Consider the following 14,378-nt stretch of genomic DNA (forward strand, 5'->3'; position numbering starts at 1 on the left):
ACATTTGTTACTTTGTACATACTTAGACGTTGTGCTTTGCTTGACTTGAACATTTTGCCTTCAGTTGGTTCATGTTCAATTTCACAGAAGAGACAAGCGCTGTTTGGGATTGAATCTGATATTTGTTACAAACAATTTAGAAGGAGAATGGGTTGTAGATCTGCAATGAGTATGGTTTTCCCGAGCTTCTCAAGTTGTTTGCTTATGCTGAAGATACAAATGGTATCGACAAGGGAGTTCAAGAAGACCAATGAATTTTCAGTAAAGTTTCTAATTTGGAAACCTCAAGCCTGCTTTTCTTACAAATGCCAACTTTGGATCCATTACTTGCTGTTGGAATGCTTTGTTGCAAGTTTTGGAGGACTCATGTTTGAGAAGGATGTGCTGACCATGTCCTTTGCTCTAAAGGATGAACATGAGGCTGAAGTGCAGCTTGCCCTTGAGCATGGAATCCCTACCATTTCTACAGTGATGAGGACTCAAAGGCTTGTGTTTCCTAGTAATGTGTATGATGTCGTCCATTGCACGTGGTACAGAGTACCTTGGCATATTGAAGGTGGTTAGCTACTTTTGGAGCTCAACCGGGTCTTGAGGCCAAGAGGATATTTCGTTTGGTCCACGCCACCAGTTTACTAGAAACTCGAGGAAGACGTCGCTATATGGAAAGAAATGGTGACTTTAATAGCTGCAATATGCTGGGAGCTTGTAGCGAAGGCGATAGATTCATCCACGGGCATTGGTATCGCTGTCTTTCAGAAGCCAACGACGAACTCCTGCTATGAGAACTGGGAAAAGAATTTCCCTCCTATCTGCAATCTAGATGATAAAGCCGATGCTGCATGGTATGTACCAATGACTGCCTGCATCCACAAGTTACCCTCTGACGAGGATGTGCGCGGTCTTGAATGACCCTGGAGTGGCCGAGCGGCTCAAGATAGCTTCAACATGGTTGGAAGGTCAGAAGGGAGTATATGGAAAAGCGGCACCAGCTCATTATCAGTCTGATTACGAGCATTGGCAGCGTGTTATCCAGAAGTCTTACATTACAGGATTGGGAATTGATTGGAAGAAAATCAGGAATGTGATGGACATGAGGGATGTATATGGGGGATTTACAATGGCACTAAAACCGCGACCTCTGTGGGTGATGAATGTTGTAGAGTTCGATTCAGCAGCAGATACACTGCCGATAATTTTGATCGTAGTCTATTTGGAATGTACCATGATTGGTGCAAGTCTTTCAGCTCCTATCCGAGAACTTACGATCTCCTTCATGCTGATCACTTGTTTAGCAGGCTGAAAAAGAGGTGCAACATCACCGCTATTGTTGTGGAGATGGACCGTCTGTTGAGGCCAGAGGGGTGGGCGATAATCAGAGATACGGCTTATGTGATTGAGGAAGTCTGAGGTCTGTTGGAGTTGCTCAAATGGGAGATTCGGATGACATTTGCTAAAGGTGGAGGCCGCTTTTTTGCGTGTGGTATGCTATGAAAAGGAAGAGTGGCTAAAAAGGGGGCTTTTTTTGGTTCGGGGGAGGGAAGCCAATTTGGGGAAGAATGGAGGAAAAAGCGTGGATGAAGGCAGGCTTCAAAGTTGATTCATCAGATCCGATTTAGCAAGAAAGAATCAGAACCAAAAGAGCTGAATCGATAAGCACAACCAGCGGAGGTTCGTTGAGCGTTAGGAGAGATAAAGAAGCTTGAGGGGTCGCTCTTGTTTTTGGGGATTCTGGGTACTTATAGTAGGTCAACATGGACGTGCGAGGAACAGTTTCTGGAGACCTTGCGAGACAGTTTAATTGATCCTTACCTTCATCCTGAAGATGCAGGGTCCAGAGATTCCCTCTTCTTCATCTTCACAGATTTTTCCCCACAGTGTTGTAAATAGTGGTTTGTTTTGGGGATTCCATGGAGGTGGTGCAGAGATGCCATGACCACAAACACCTATCTGAGCTGAAGTCTGCAATTCAGGCATTCACCTACAGCAACATGACAATTCTAGTGATTCAGCACTCGTTAGAGTTGTAGTCAGAGCTCTGTCTCTGCACAAGCATAAGCTCGGTTTTTTTTTAACCAGACAAGAAGCTTTACTTCCCATATGAACCAGGAAAACAAGCCACAAGTGCTGCGAGGATAAAAAATGTTAGCCACTCACTGATTACTTTCAAATTCCAAACAACAGCTCCAAAGAGCTGTTTTATGTGACCTCCTAGCGGTGTTCTTTCACCTGGGAAATCTATCGTTACAACGAATGTAAAATTCATCCAGCATGCTAATTGAGTGAACAAAAAGCAGATCAGAGATAAGTTTAAGATTGTTAGCTTAAAGATGATTGAAGGAGTTGAATTCTCTCCCGAAATTTTTGATGAGCAGAAGGACCTTGTAGTTGTAAAACAAATCTTATGTGTTAGATTCCTCGATCCCGATCATCCTACTTCTGAACTTGAGAAGCTAAAAACTAAAATTTCTGTCTATGGATGATAACCATTTCTGCTTCCTGAAAGATGCTATCCCAGATAGATCCAAAGTGGAAATCTTTGGCTAACTGAAGTATGTTTCTCACAGATGGGCAGTGATTTCACTCCAACCACTTGTATCTTCCCTTGCTGTAATCATGGCAGAAGACTGAATTTGCACAGGCCCTGGACCATTCAGTTTACTTGTTGCTCAACAGTTACATTACCTCAGAAGTCAGATTGCAACTGCTGGTGATATGTCTGTGAAGATGAGGTCTTGTTGGGAGTTTGGCGGATCTATTACAACATACAAATCCTCTCATCTTGCTTATATGTATGATTGATCTTCTATCATGAAATTAGTCAAGGTCCTCTGTGGATGCGACATTGATTTCACAAACCCTTCGACACCGTGAGGTTTTTCGATGGATCTGTAAAACTAAAGGCATATTCCATGGTGGATTCTGTGAGGTTTTTCGGTGGATTTCGTAAAACTATATGTATTTATCGGGGCTTGTACATGAGATGGATTCCTTGTGTGAGAATTTGACAGGGACACCTATCCTTTTCAGGAGTCAGATTAATTTAGTGTGCACGTGGGTGATTCTGTAAAAGACATATCAAATTAATGGATATTTATGAGTTTAGAGTGCGCACTCGAATTAAATCAAGGTTAGAACAATATTTCAACCTATTTTAATTATTTGTAGCTAAGGACTGCTAGGTATTCACTATTGTTTGTTTATTTTATCTATAAACAATTGTGAATGCTTCAATTGATGTGTAGAGCAGGTAGCGGTGGCTTTGGATAGCATTGGACATTAGCGTAAGTCCAAGTGTAAATTTCATAATTATGATTAGTTATCTTAAGTATAATATATAATATTATGTATTTATATGATATGATATTATTAAATTATTACTCTATTTGTAAGTTATGAGTTCAAACTTCTTTAGTAATAATTAGATCAATGTCTTACTACTATTAATTTATTTATTTTTAATATAGATTATTTTAGAATATGAGCTTTAAGATACGATTTTATTGAAATAAGCTTTCTTTATGGAATATCTTACTATTTTCTTAATGTGGTTAAGTTTAGAAGGCTTTTCTAGCTTTCTTTATAAAAGCAATAGGATCATGCGCAAAACTGGGGAAGAGGGTGAAAACTGAGTTTTTTCGTTGCTCCCTCACTTAGAATCAGAATTCAGATATTCAAGAGTCGTTTTGGGGGTTTTGGCATGTTCCGGACGCAATGGTGATTTCTTAACGTCAAGATTCAAAGTAGAGAAGTTTCTGCAACAATTGCAGCATGTTACAGGATACCTGTTGACTCTTAAAACTCCGTATTTCAATTGATATTTGTACTTTCTTTGTAATTATATATAAAATATGAATGTAAATATCTATATAAAACTATAATATATAATTAAGAATGGTAAAACATGGATTTTGCCAGAGAGGAGGTTGGGCCCAATCGTGCATTTTTCTCTTGTCTTTCTCAATCTATTGAGTTATTCAAATTTTCTTATATATTATAATGTTGTTTGTATTTAATAGTTGAGATGTTTAATTTATTATATTTTTTCACTAAGTTCTTTGTTTATGATTGTGATTTGATTTGCTAGATTTCCCACATGTTGCGCTTTGTAACATTTGTATGAGAGCCTAGCTATGCTCTGAGTTTTCGACTGTATGATATCAATGTATAAAGGCGAACACCGTGGAACAATTGCAATCTACAAGACAAATCACTACAGATGAATATTGTAGATGCATTTCTTGTGTTTTGGACATTCTTATATCGACAATTGATTGACTCGAATTGATCCAATTTGTTATTCTCTGAATTTTGATTATAGCATGGACTTGGCTATACAAGCAAGATGTTATAGCAAAAAAGCTTTTGAAGTTTATTTCATAGTAAATCATAGATTTTTTAATTTTATAAAAGTTTCAAGTTTAAGCATATTAAGTCTTTATTTATGTAACTGTCTATATAGAAGAGGCACTTTGAAGTAGTCTAGCTATTGCATATGTTTCACTATAAAAATTCTCTTGAATAACTATTTTTCATGTAACTTTTTACTGGTTTATATTTTGAGGATGGTGTAAAATAAAAGTTTTAGTCCTCAAAAAGGTCTACAATTGGTATTAGACATATATTTTACAAATTCTAAATATTTAGCGAGTTATTTGAGTCTTAAAGTGACCCTGAATGTAAATTTCACAGTAGTATGCAGAAAACTGTGTAGTAGCCAACTTTGAGCCCTATTTTTTATGACCTTACCTTCAGATTTGGTAATACATCATAGGGACATGAATTGTAGAACTTTTTCTTCTCTACAACTCTTTAGCTATCATCATGACTTGATTCTATCTACAAAGAAAGTTATTTATCTTGAAAGTAGGTCTTGTAGTTAACCTAGACTTGGTTAAATTTGTAAATTTCAATCTATACATGCATCTACTTTCCTAGTAGGATAGCTTTTAATCCATTCAGAATTTGAGTATACTCCCGAAGAAAAAGTTTTAGCTTGTACAAATATCTAAAACTTATATTAGACATGTTTTTGTCTAAATATGCATATATTAAAAGATAATCATATCTAAATATGCTATAGAACTTGAATATTACTATTTTTTACCAAGAGACTAGTATTTTATCCAACTTTAGCCTTATCTTTAATATGTTTCTTTTTAAATTTTAGTCTTAGTCATAAGTAAATGTTTTGTAAAATTCCTTATAAGCTCCAACTCTCTAGTTATAGACTAACTTGATTCATAAGAATATATAAGTTGTCTAATATATAAGTGCCCTTAGTGCTTACCCTACACTGTTATCTCCACATTGAGCAGCTAACAGCAATCAAGGACAATTGCTATCCCACCCCGCGGATATGATGCCAGGAGGCATATTCCACGGTGGATTCTATGAGGTTTTTCAGTGGATTTTGTAAAACTATATGTATTCTTCGAGGCTCATACATGAGATGGATTCCTTGTGCGAGAGTTGACGAGGACACTTATCCTTTTTGGGCATTAGATTCATTTAATATGCACGTGGGTGATTCCACAGCGGGTGATTCCACAAAATACAAATCAAAATAGTGGATGTTTATAAGTTTAGAGTGTGCACACCAATTAAATTAAGGATAGGACAGTGTTCCAACCTATTTTAATTATTTGTAACTGAAGATTGCTAGGTATTCACTATTGTTTGTTTATTTTATTTATAAACAATTGTTAATGCTTTAGTTGATGTGTAGAGCAAGTAGCGTCCAAGTGTAAATTTTATAATTATGATTAGTTATCTTAAGTATAATATATAATATTATGTATTTATATAATATTGTATTATTAAAATTATTACTCTATTTGTAAGTTATAAGTTTAAACTTCTTTAGTAATAATTAGATCATTGTCCTTAGTATTATAAATTTATTTTTAAAATATAGATTATTTTAAAATATGAGATTTAAGATATACTTTTATTGAAATAAGCTTTCTTTATGGAATACCTTGCTATTTTTTTAATGTGGTTAAGTTTAGAAGGCTTTTCTAGCTTTCTTTATAAAAGCAACAGGATTGCATGCAAAACAGGGGAAGAGAGTGAAAACTGAGTTTTTTTGTTGCTCTCTCATCTAGAATCGGAATTCAGAGCTTCAAGAGTCATTTTGGAGGTTTTTGCACGCTCCGGATGAGATGGTGATATCAAATCGTCAAGATTAAGAGTAGAGAGTTTTCTACAGCAATTGTAGCATGTTATAAGATACTTGTTGACTCTTAAAACTCTGTATTTCAATTGATATTTGTACTTTCTTTATAATTATATGTAAGATATGAATGTAAATATCCATGTAAAACTAGAATATATAATTAAGGATGACAAACCATGGCTTTTGCCCATGGGGGAGGTTGGGCCAATCGTGCGTTTTTCTCTTGTCTTTCTCAATCTATGGAGTTATTCAAATCCTCTTGTGTATTATAATATTATTTGTATTTAATAGTTGAGATGTTTGATTTGTTAGATTTTTCCACTAAGTTTTTTGTTTATGATTGTGATTTGATTTGCTAGATTTTCCACGTGTTCGGCTTCGTAACACCATATATGGTATACAAGCCAAATCTTGGCTTTCATAACCTTATATGTATTTATATACATATTGAATACAAAGAACAATACCATTTAGCCTTTCGACATTTCATTATCTCAACTATCTTATTCTATGTTCTCTTTCATAATCTATAGGTAAAATTATGCAATTAGCTTGTTTGTGTTTTTTTTTTGTGACTAGCGTGTTTGGAATCCTATTAAATATCATATGAAAATTTCATGTCTAGGAACATGTATTCATGTTTATAAAATCATATAAAATATATGCACATGGATTCATGTCTAGGCACAACTAAACACAAATTTTTGGTGTAAAAGGTTCTATTGCTATGCTTGAAGTTATGTCTTCTATGTAACAATACAAATATGAATGATTAAGATTTCTAAGGGATATGCATGATTGCATAAGATAGTTGAACTCCATGCTTAAACCACTTGCTTCTTCAAGTAAGGTCAACAGTTGGCCTATGATCCATGGCCTATGATCCATTTTATAGGATTTAGAGAATGCATTTTAGAGTTGATGACAACCACTATTAGTTTATCTTGAGCATCATGTGCATAAAGTGTTATGCAATAGGTTTGATGTATCCCCATCGATTATTGTGAACCTCCTAAGCTACTTTCTCCATTTAGGGACATAATGCAGTCATTCAGCCTATATAGGTTCTAGTATGACATGATCTCATGCTAGTTATCTTATTGACATACTTTTGAACTTGCTTAAACTAAAGTGGATAGTCATGTATAGATTAAAGAGCTCAAGTTGAGGCTCATTGTTATTGTGCCATCTAATGCTCTTAGCTTATAAACAAGATGAAGGCCAAAACATGTATGATTCATACAAGATCTCAGTATACTCAACACACTCAGTATGAAAAGCTCTTCTAGTATAGTCACAATAGACGATGGGCAACATCTTGGATTGGTGTGGACATTGTCTTATTTCCAAGGTCATGTCCAACACTTTGCAAAAGTGTAGACATGATAAGAAAATAGAGTATGCCACAAGAAAATGCTTGATCTCATACTAGAATAAAGGTTGGAATCACATCCAATTCTTGGCAACTACCTTCTCCCCATGCTTGTCGAATATGGAAGCTTGCAAGATGCTGAACAAGCTTTTGACTGCTTGGTTTTCATGATAGGAACCATTAATTCTTGAATTCTCTGACTTCTGGTTACATGACACATGGAGAGGTACTACATGTTCTCCATCTATGCCACATGTAACAAGATTGAAGAAAAACATGCATGCAACCTATTTTAGCTATATATGTATCTCTCCTTAGTACATGTACTATGTTGAGAGATACAAAAACAGGCCAAAACTTGGATGTGGAACTACTCCAACATGGATTGGAAAAGTGTGTTTTCATGGACACATTTGTTGCCCACAAGTAGCAATATATTGTAAATGAGGTTTACTTGTAGAGCCACATGAAGTGCTTGATAGGTTTCCTATTTAAAATGTTGTGTCATGGAGTCCTTTGATTATAGGATATGTAACACATGGACTTAGTGCAGAAGATGCCAACTATTTTTGAAATATATGGCTGGAGGCCATAGATTCTGCTCATGTAACATTCATTTGCACGTGTTGTTTACATGTACAAGGCATGTTGCTAGATTGCCAAAGACTACCTAGTATTTGAGAGGTTGCTGGTTTAGGATTTGATCCTCAAGCTTTAGATCTAAGAGATTATACTACAATATGATTATCTTGTTGATGTGTTGTTAGAGTTAAAGAGCCATAAGATACAGAGGAGGTGCTAGCAGTTTGAATTCTTTTAGTTATTTGAAGAAAGTAAATGTAAAGCTCTTTTCATGGATTGAACCAAGAGTATATGTGGGTCTTTCTTTCTTTTTAGAGGCATTGTCTTTTCTTGTCTATTAACTTGACTGAAGTTCCTTGGATACTCTGTGTGCTGGAGTAATCTTATCAAGTTACCTCTATTTTTTATTGAGTTGGCTTCTTTTGGTCTCCGTGTTTAATTCAATTCATGGATCAACCACATTCTACATCATATCTAGGTAGCAGTGATGCCAGGAGGCACATTACACGGTGGATTCCGTGCCACAGTGGATTCCGTGAGGTTTTACAGTGGATTCCGTAAACTTTAATTATCGGGGCTCATACTCAAAGTGGATTCTTTGTGCGAGAAGTCGATGGGGACGCCTATCCTTTTCGGGCATTTTGTTAATTTAGTGTGTACATGGGTGATTCCATAGCGGGTGATTCTACAAAATACATATTTACATTTAATGATCATTTATGACTTTAGAGTGTGCACTCGTGATAAATTAAGGTTAGGATTGATTTCTAACCAATTGATTTATTAATGTGTTGAAGACTGCTAGGTATTCACTTTTGTCGGTTTAATTATATTATTTTTACTAACGATTGTGAATGCTTGAGTTGATGTGTAGAGATAGGAGCAGTGGCTGTGGAAAGCATTGGAGGATAGTGTGTATTCGAGTTATCATCTATATTTTGATGGGTGCATACCTTAGACATGGCGCCTATATTTTGTCGCGCCTATTTATAAAGGCGTTTGATATTTATTTATTATTTTTGTATGCGCATGGGCGCACGATTTAGATATTTGTATTTGGACATTGTATTGGGTATGCTTGACTTCTTGGCCCCCCCCCCATTAGCTTTATTTCTATTTTGCACAAAAGCAAACTCAAAGGCTAAAGCGTGCTATTTTGTAATTTGGGCTATTATTTGAGCTTGAAGATGATTAATACATAAAATACATGCTTTGTGGAGCGCTCACACAAGGCATGGGGGGAGATTGTACCCAATTGGTCTCTTGTTCATGTCGTGCAAGCTTTCTACATTGATTGGTGTGCAAAAAGTAGAGTTCTTTTGTTCTTGGGAACCTTCTGACGCTCACTATGCATGCTTACGGCATCCGATCTATGCACCAGTGGTATCAGAGCGAAGTTGAGATCGAGAGCTTCCAATTGCTTATCATCTTGCGCGAAGACGGAGCTCCTAGAACGAATGAGCTCTACAAACAGTTTCATCGCGAACGGTCGATATGGGTGGATTCCTGGCAGTTAAGAACCCCTAGCTGCAGCCTCTGATCACGAAGGACCGGCCTGAGGAGGCGGAGGACCACGTCAACATCTCCTTCTTCAAGTCGTTTTGTAACAGTGAATAATAAGCTCTTCATCCATAACCACAAGTTCAAAAGCTTAAGTAAGCTTAATAAGCTTATTACAAAGCTTAAGGCCCCCCCAAAATCTTTGAATTGTGAACGCGACATACTGGCGTTAAAAACGGCACAAAAAATGGCCCCCCCTCAAAAATTGTCGATAGTCAGATTGCTGCTTAGTTACTTAAGCTTTTAATCCATTAAGTTCACTAAGTTCTCTTACTACTCCAAGTTTTGCAAGTCACAAAGTTTAATCAGGTCACCACATACTAACTTCAACAACTCCCATAAAGGTTGTTCCTGCGCAGAAGCACAGAATTACGGAATTGCTCCCTAGAAGACTCTGTTCACATACGCAGACTTGTTGAACCAGTTCAAGCAAACACAGAATGTCATATGCAGTTTCTACGAAGACTACGAACACCGCAATCGCAAAAGAGAAAGACTATAAAAGCCAAACAAAAATATATAAGCCTTGTATACCCGACTTTGAGCTATGCTCATCCCGCTAATCAGATTTCGAGAGTGTGAGGTATTTTGGATTTTTACAGGATGACGGAACAAAATATAGACGATTTAATGGCTGAAGGTGATTTACCTGAATCTACGATGGAACAAAAATTGGATTTAATTATGATGCAACTTGATGAAGAACAAAGAGCCCGACAAGCTTTGCAATATCTTGACCTATGAAGCATGGACCCTACTAGGCCAACCAGAGCTTGCACCAACAGATGAAACTCTTAATCCTGATGGGGGACATCCACACGCACTTATCGGGAAGTGCAAAATCCTTGTAGCTATTGAGGCTGAAATCTTGCCTATCCTATTTCATGTTCCCCCAAATAGTACTGATTGTGGAAAGAAAACTCTCTTAGAAAGACCCTTCAAAAGAGAAACAAAGTGTGAGGCTGATTACATAGCACAGAGGATATACTTGACACTACCACGTGTGAGGATAATCACAACCTATATTAAGGGTAACCTCATCAAACCTTGAGGGAGAACAAGGAATATTCCAACATACCAAGCAAGTCTAGTGATGAGAGCAAGGACTTATTGAAAGAGTTGATACAAGCACATGTTGAACAGAGAGAACTAGTGAGCGAGGCCATGCTTGAAACAAGAATGTCAGGAGACAATGCCAACGATAGTAGGCTTTGGACTTACAAATATCGTAGAAGACCACAAAAGAATCCCAAGCCTTATAGATGAAGAAATAGATGAAGAGCAAGCTCAATGCCGTGATGGATATCCAAATCATTGCTACATGCTCAAGGGTATTATGCAAGTAACTGATGGATTTGGATGCCAAAACCCCCTACTAAACCACCTTTGTTAGTTGAACTATAGAATGTATCAAAAGCGAAGAACCACATGAGAAAATCTAAATGAAAAACCAAGTCTTGAGTCAAAAAATTTGGAGTGACCGGGTCCCTCACAATTGAAATCAAGAAACCAAACATGACTACTCAAAAGGTAGATTCTCATCCTAGCACGCTTAACAAGGGGATATCATATGTGACCGTCGAGTGTGCACAAAAGCCAGTAGTGCCCAAGGAGCCTTTGACTTCCCAAGAAGATAATGATCACCATGGGAGCATTGTTGCTCATGATAAGGTTGATGGCTCAACAAAGCAAATGGCAGAATCATCTAATAGCCATGAGCAAATCTTCCAGCCATTTCCATGTCCACCTAGGAGTCCCAAATCTCCTACACCCTCTTTCCCTAAATGGACACAGGAAGCACAACAGTAAACACCAAGTGCAACTACTCAATTCCAATCTCTATCTCCATCTAAGCTTCCAAATGTCCACAAGGTGGGATATGACACCATCCTTAGCTCTCAGCCTAAGGATATGCCTATGTAATCCATCGTGACTAGTTCAACTGATGCTCGATGTACACAAGTGAATGCACAAAGGGCAACAAAAGACACGACCACTTCTGATCTTCCTAAGGACTTGACACTGTAATCTACCAATAGTATCTAGTCCACTTAGCTAGCCACTACTACTTCCAATCAAAAATCAAAGCATTCACAGCCTTTGGCCGTGACAATGCCCCTTGTGGAATGTGTCCTTAACAATTCACATGTGGAAGAGGTGTCACAACCAACATCCTTGACACCTCTAGCACTACTAAAGCACCTAGAGATTAGGCGCTTGAGGAGAAATCTCTCGAAGATTTGGCCAAGGAGATGACGCACCTGACCAATAAACAAGAGATGAAGTGCCTAATGAAGCTTGATCACAAGCTAACAGCCATCACACGTGTGTACATCCATGTGGACATGGGAAGGCCAACATTAGAGCACACGAAGCTCATAGCCGAACCCCTGACTTGGGGTGAGCAACAAAATTTTACTCCCACTATGAAGCTATGGCTAAGAAATTCATAAAGGACATCCAAAGGCCACAGCTAGAGAATTGTGCTTGATACCCTTACTCTATACTACCCAATGTAAGATAAAAAAGAAAAAGCTCAAAGTAATCAAGTGAAAAGGAAAAGGAAAAGGCAACTTTGTGCATAAATGGTACTCCAATCAAAGTTTGGTAGCAAAAATTGGCCACGGACTAATGACACTTGCTGAGCAAAGGGAAGCCCTTTGAACATCAATACATGATCCCAAGTATGTTGCTCCAACCTCATTGCAATTGTTGGCAGTGGTCCATGAGGTCTAGCTTTCTACCACTGTCCAAAAACATCCCTTGTATAATAAACTGCTTCTAGAAGAAGATCTAACGTGGCTAGCAGGCTAGGAGTAGGGAGCACGGTTCTTGATGTTAGCGCATATGTCTTCTATCTCACTCAAGACCCTGTAATCCTAGATCTCTATGCTTCCAATCAATACAACTTTGAATTCCTCAGTTGATTCTTGTCCAAGTCTACATGACAAGAACCCTAAAATGTCTCTTGGTTCTACACTAGAGTCACCCAAACCTCCTGAGTAAGAGAAAAACAACTCTAAACATAACACCTACACGGATAAGAAGCAACGGAGTCATGTTTCAACAATGGGTAAGGACAAAAGCCTAGAGAAAATGCCCAACCAAGAGCAATTGCCAATGCAATTAGATGAGGAGCTAAACAGAAGGGAATTAGCTGATGACCTAGACTCTCGAGAGATAGTTGTACCCTCACAACCTAGTAGTAGGCCACAGTTATGTCCCATGAGAACACACTAGCACTACAAGATATAGGCCTTATACGAACGTTAAAAGCAACGAAAATGTAAATAATAAAATTTTCCCCCATTGTCGCAAAAAGCGTCGTTATTGGCAACGCTATAGAACAGTCAGTATTAGAGTCATTATCAACATCGCTGACGCAAATAATGACGCTGATAACAACGCTCTGCAATGCTAATAATGATGCCAATAACGATGCTAATAATGACGTGTGTAGGTAAATTTGCGATGCTAATAGTAACGGTAACAAGGGGAAAAAAAATTTGTGGCAGGGCAGCATAGCAATGTGTGCTTTATTTGGGCCATACAAAATAGTTTCTGCACTGTGTACAATGCTCGTGTAAACAAAAACAAAGTGTACTTAAATCATAACACTAATACATGAAATAAATACATGATCGCATAATGAAAGCGACTGGTACAATCATGGCAAGATATCACTACTACATAGAAAATGTCTAAACATATCAGGTGACCAAAAAAGAAGGGTGTGTGAGCTCCAAGGATCCAAGGGCGAGCTATACATCCTCGCGATCCGAAAGCTCGTCGCATCGCAAAGGAGTATCGAACGGACTCTGCAAAAAAAAAAACAACTACACATCCGTCCACCATACAATAATCCATTCTAATTAAACATGGTAACTACGGACAAGAAAGATGAGTGACTTACAGGGCCGCTGCATCTATACGATCGGTCGATCAATGCAATGAGACCGTGCCTCTCTGCATATCGAGTCTCAAGGCCAATCAGATCGTGATTTGTAATGGAGTGCTGCAAACAAAACAAAATACTAACTATTAGAAACACGATTTTCAATACAAAGGATATTGCAAAAAAAAAAAGCAAGCAAACAAAAGAAAAACTTACAAAGTCCTCCAGATATGTCTTGTGGCCACTTCCAAGATGATGGACCACTTCGGCCTCTAGTCGTGCCCTCGCCGCCTCGCGCTGCTGACTCCAATGTCTTGGAGAATCTATAGCCTCCTCCCTCAGTCGGCACCACTCGTCCGCGACTAGCCACTCGAGCTTTGCAGCCCCACTCTTGAGTGCCTTGTGTGCGTCCGATCGTCTGTGTGACATATATGCACGTATGCAGTCCATCATCCAGCCCGTAGAAAATCTATCTATTGTGGCTGGAACCGAAAACTCCTCATGCAAGGATGCTACTATGTAGTCCTTGCTCCCCTCTGGTATGTTTTTCCAATGATCTAAGATGTTGTGCCGAGAAACTTGTTGATACAACTCTGTCATGCGAGCCATCACCCTCCTCCCCTCATCATTCATGATGATGGCTCCTGACCTATCATCGACAAGATAGCCATATCCCTTTGAGGTATGCTTAAGATGGGTCCTTTCCCACCTACGTCCATGCTCCTAGGCATATCCAGACCCCTGTACATCCGGTGTACCGATCGGGGTAGTATCTATCAGTGTAGTACCCATAG

General features: G+C 38.1%; 1 pseudogene; it reads left to right on the forward strand.

Moving 5' to 3' along the window:
• The first annotated feature begins 219 nt into the window (after window positions 1–219).
• Window positions 220–14,378, forward strand: part of LOC148015036 (putative methyltransferase PMT26 pseudogene) — a 66,056-nt pseudogene continuing 51,897 nt past the window's right edge.

Source organism: Lygodium microphyllum, chromosome 24 (genome assembly GCF_053477565.2).
Source record: "Lygodium microphyllum isolate KBCC chromosome 24, Lygodium_microphyllum_v1.1.10, whole genome shotgun sequence".
NCBI classification, from domain to species: domain Eukaryota; kingdom Viridiplantae; phylum Streptophyta; class Polypodiopsida; order Schizaeales; family Lygodiaceae; genus Lygodium; species Lygodium microphyllum.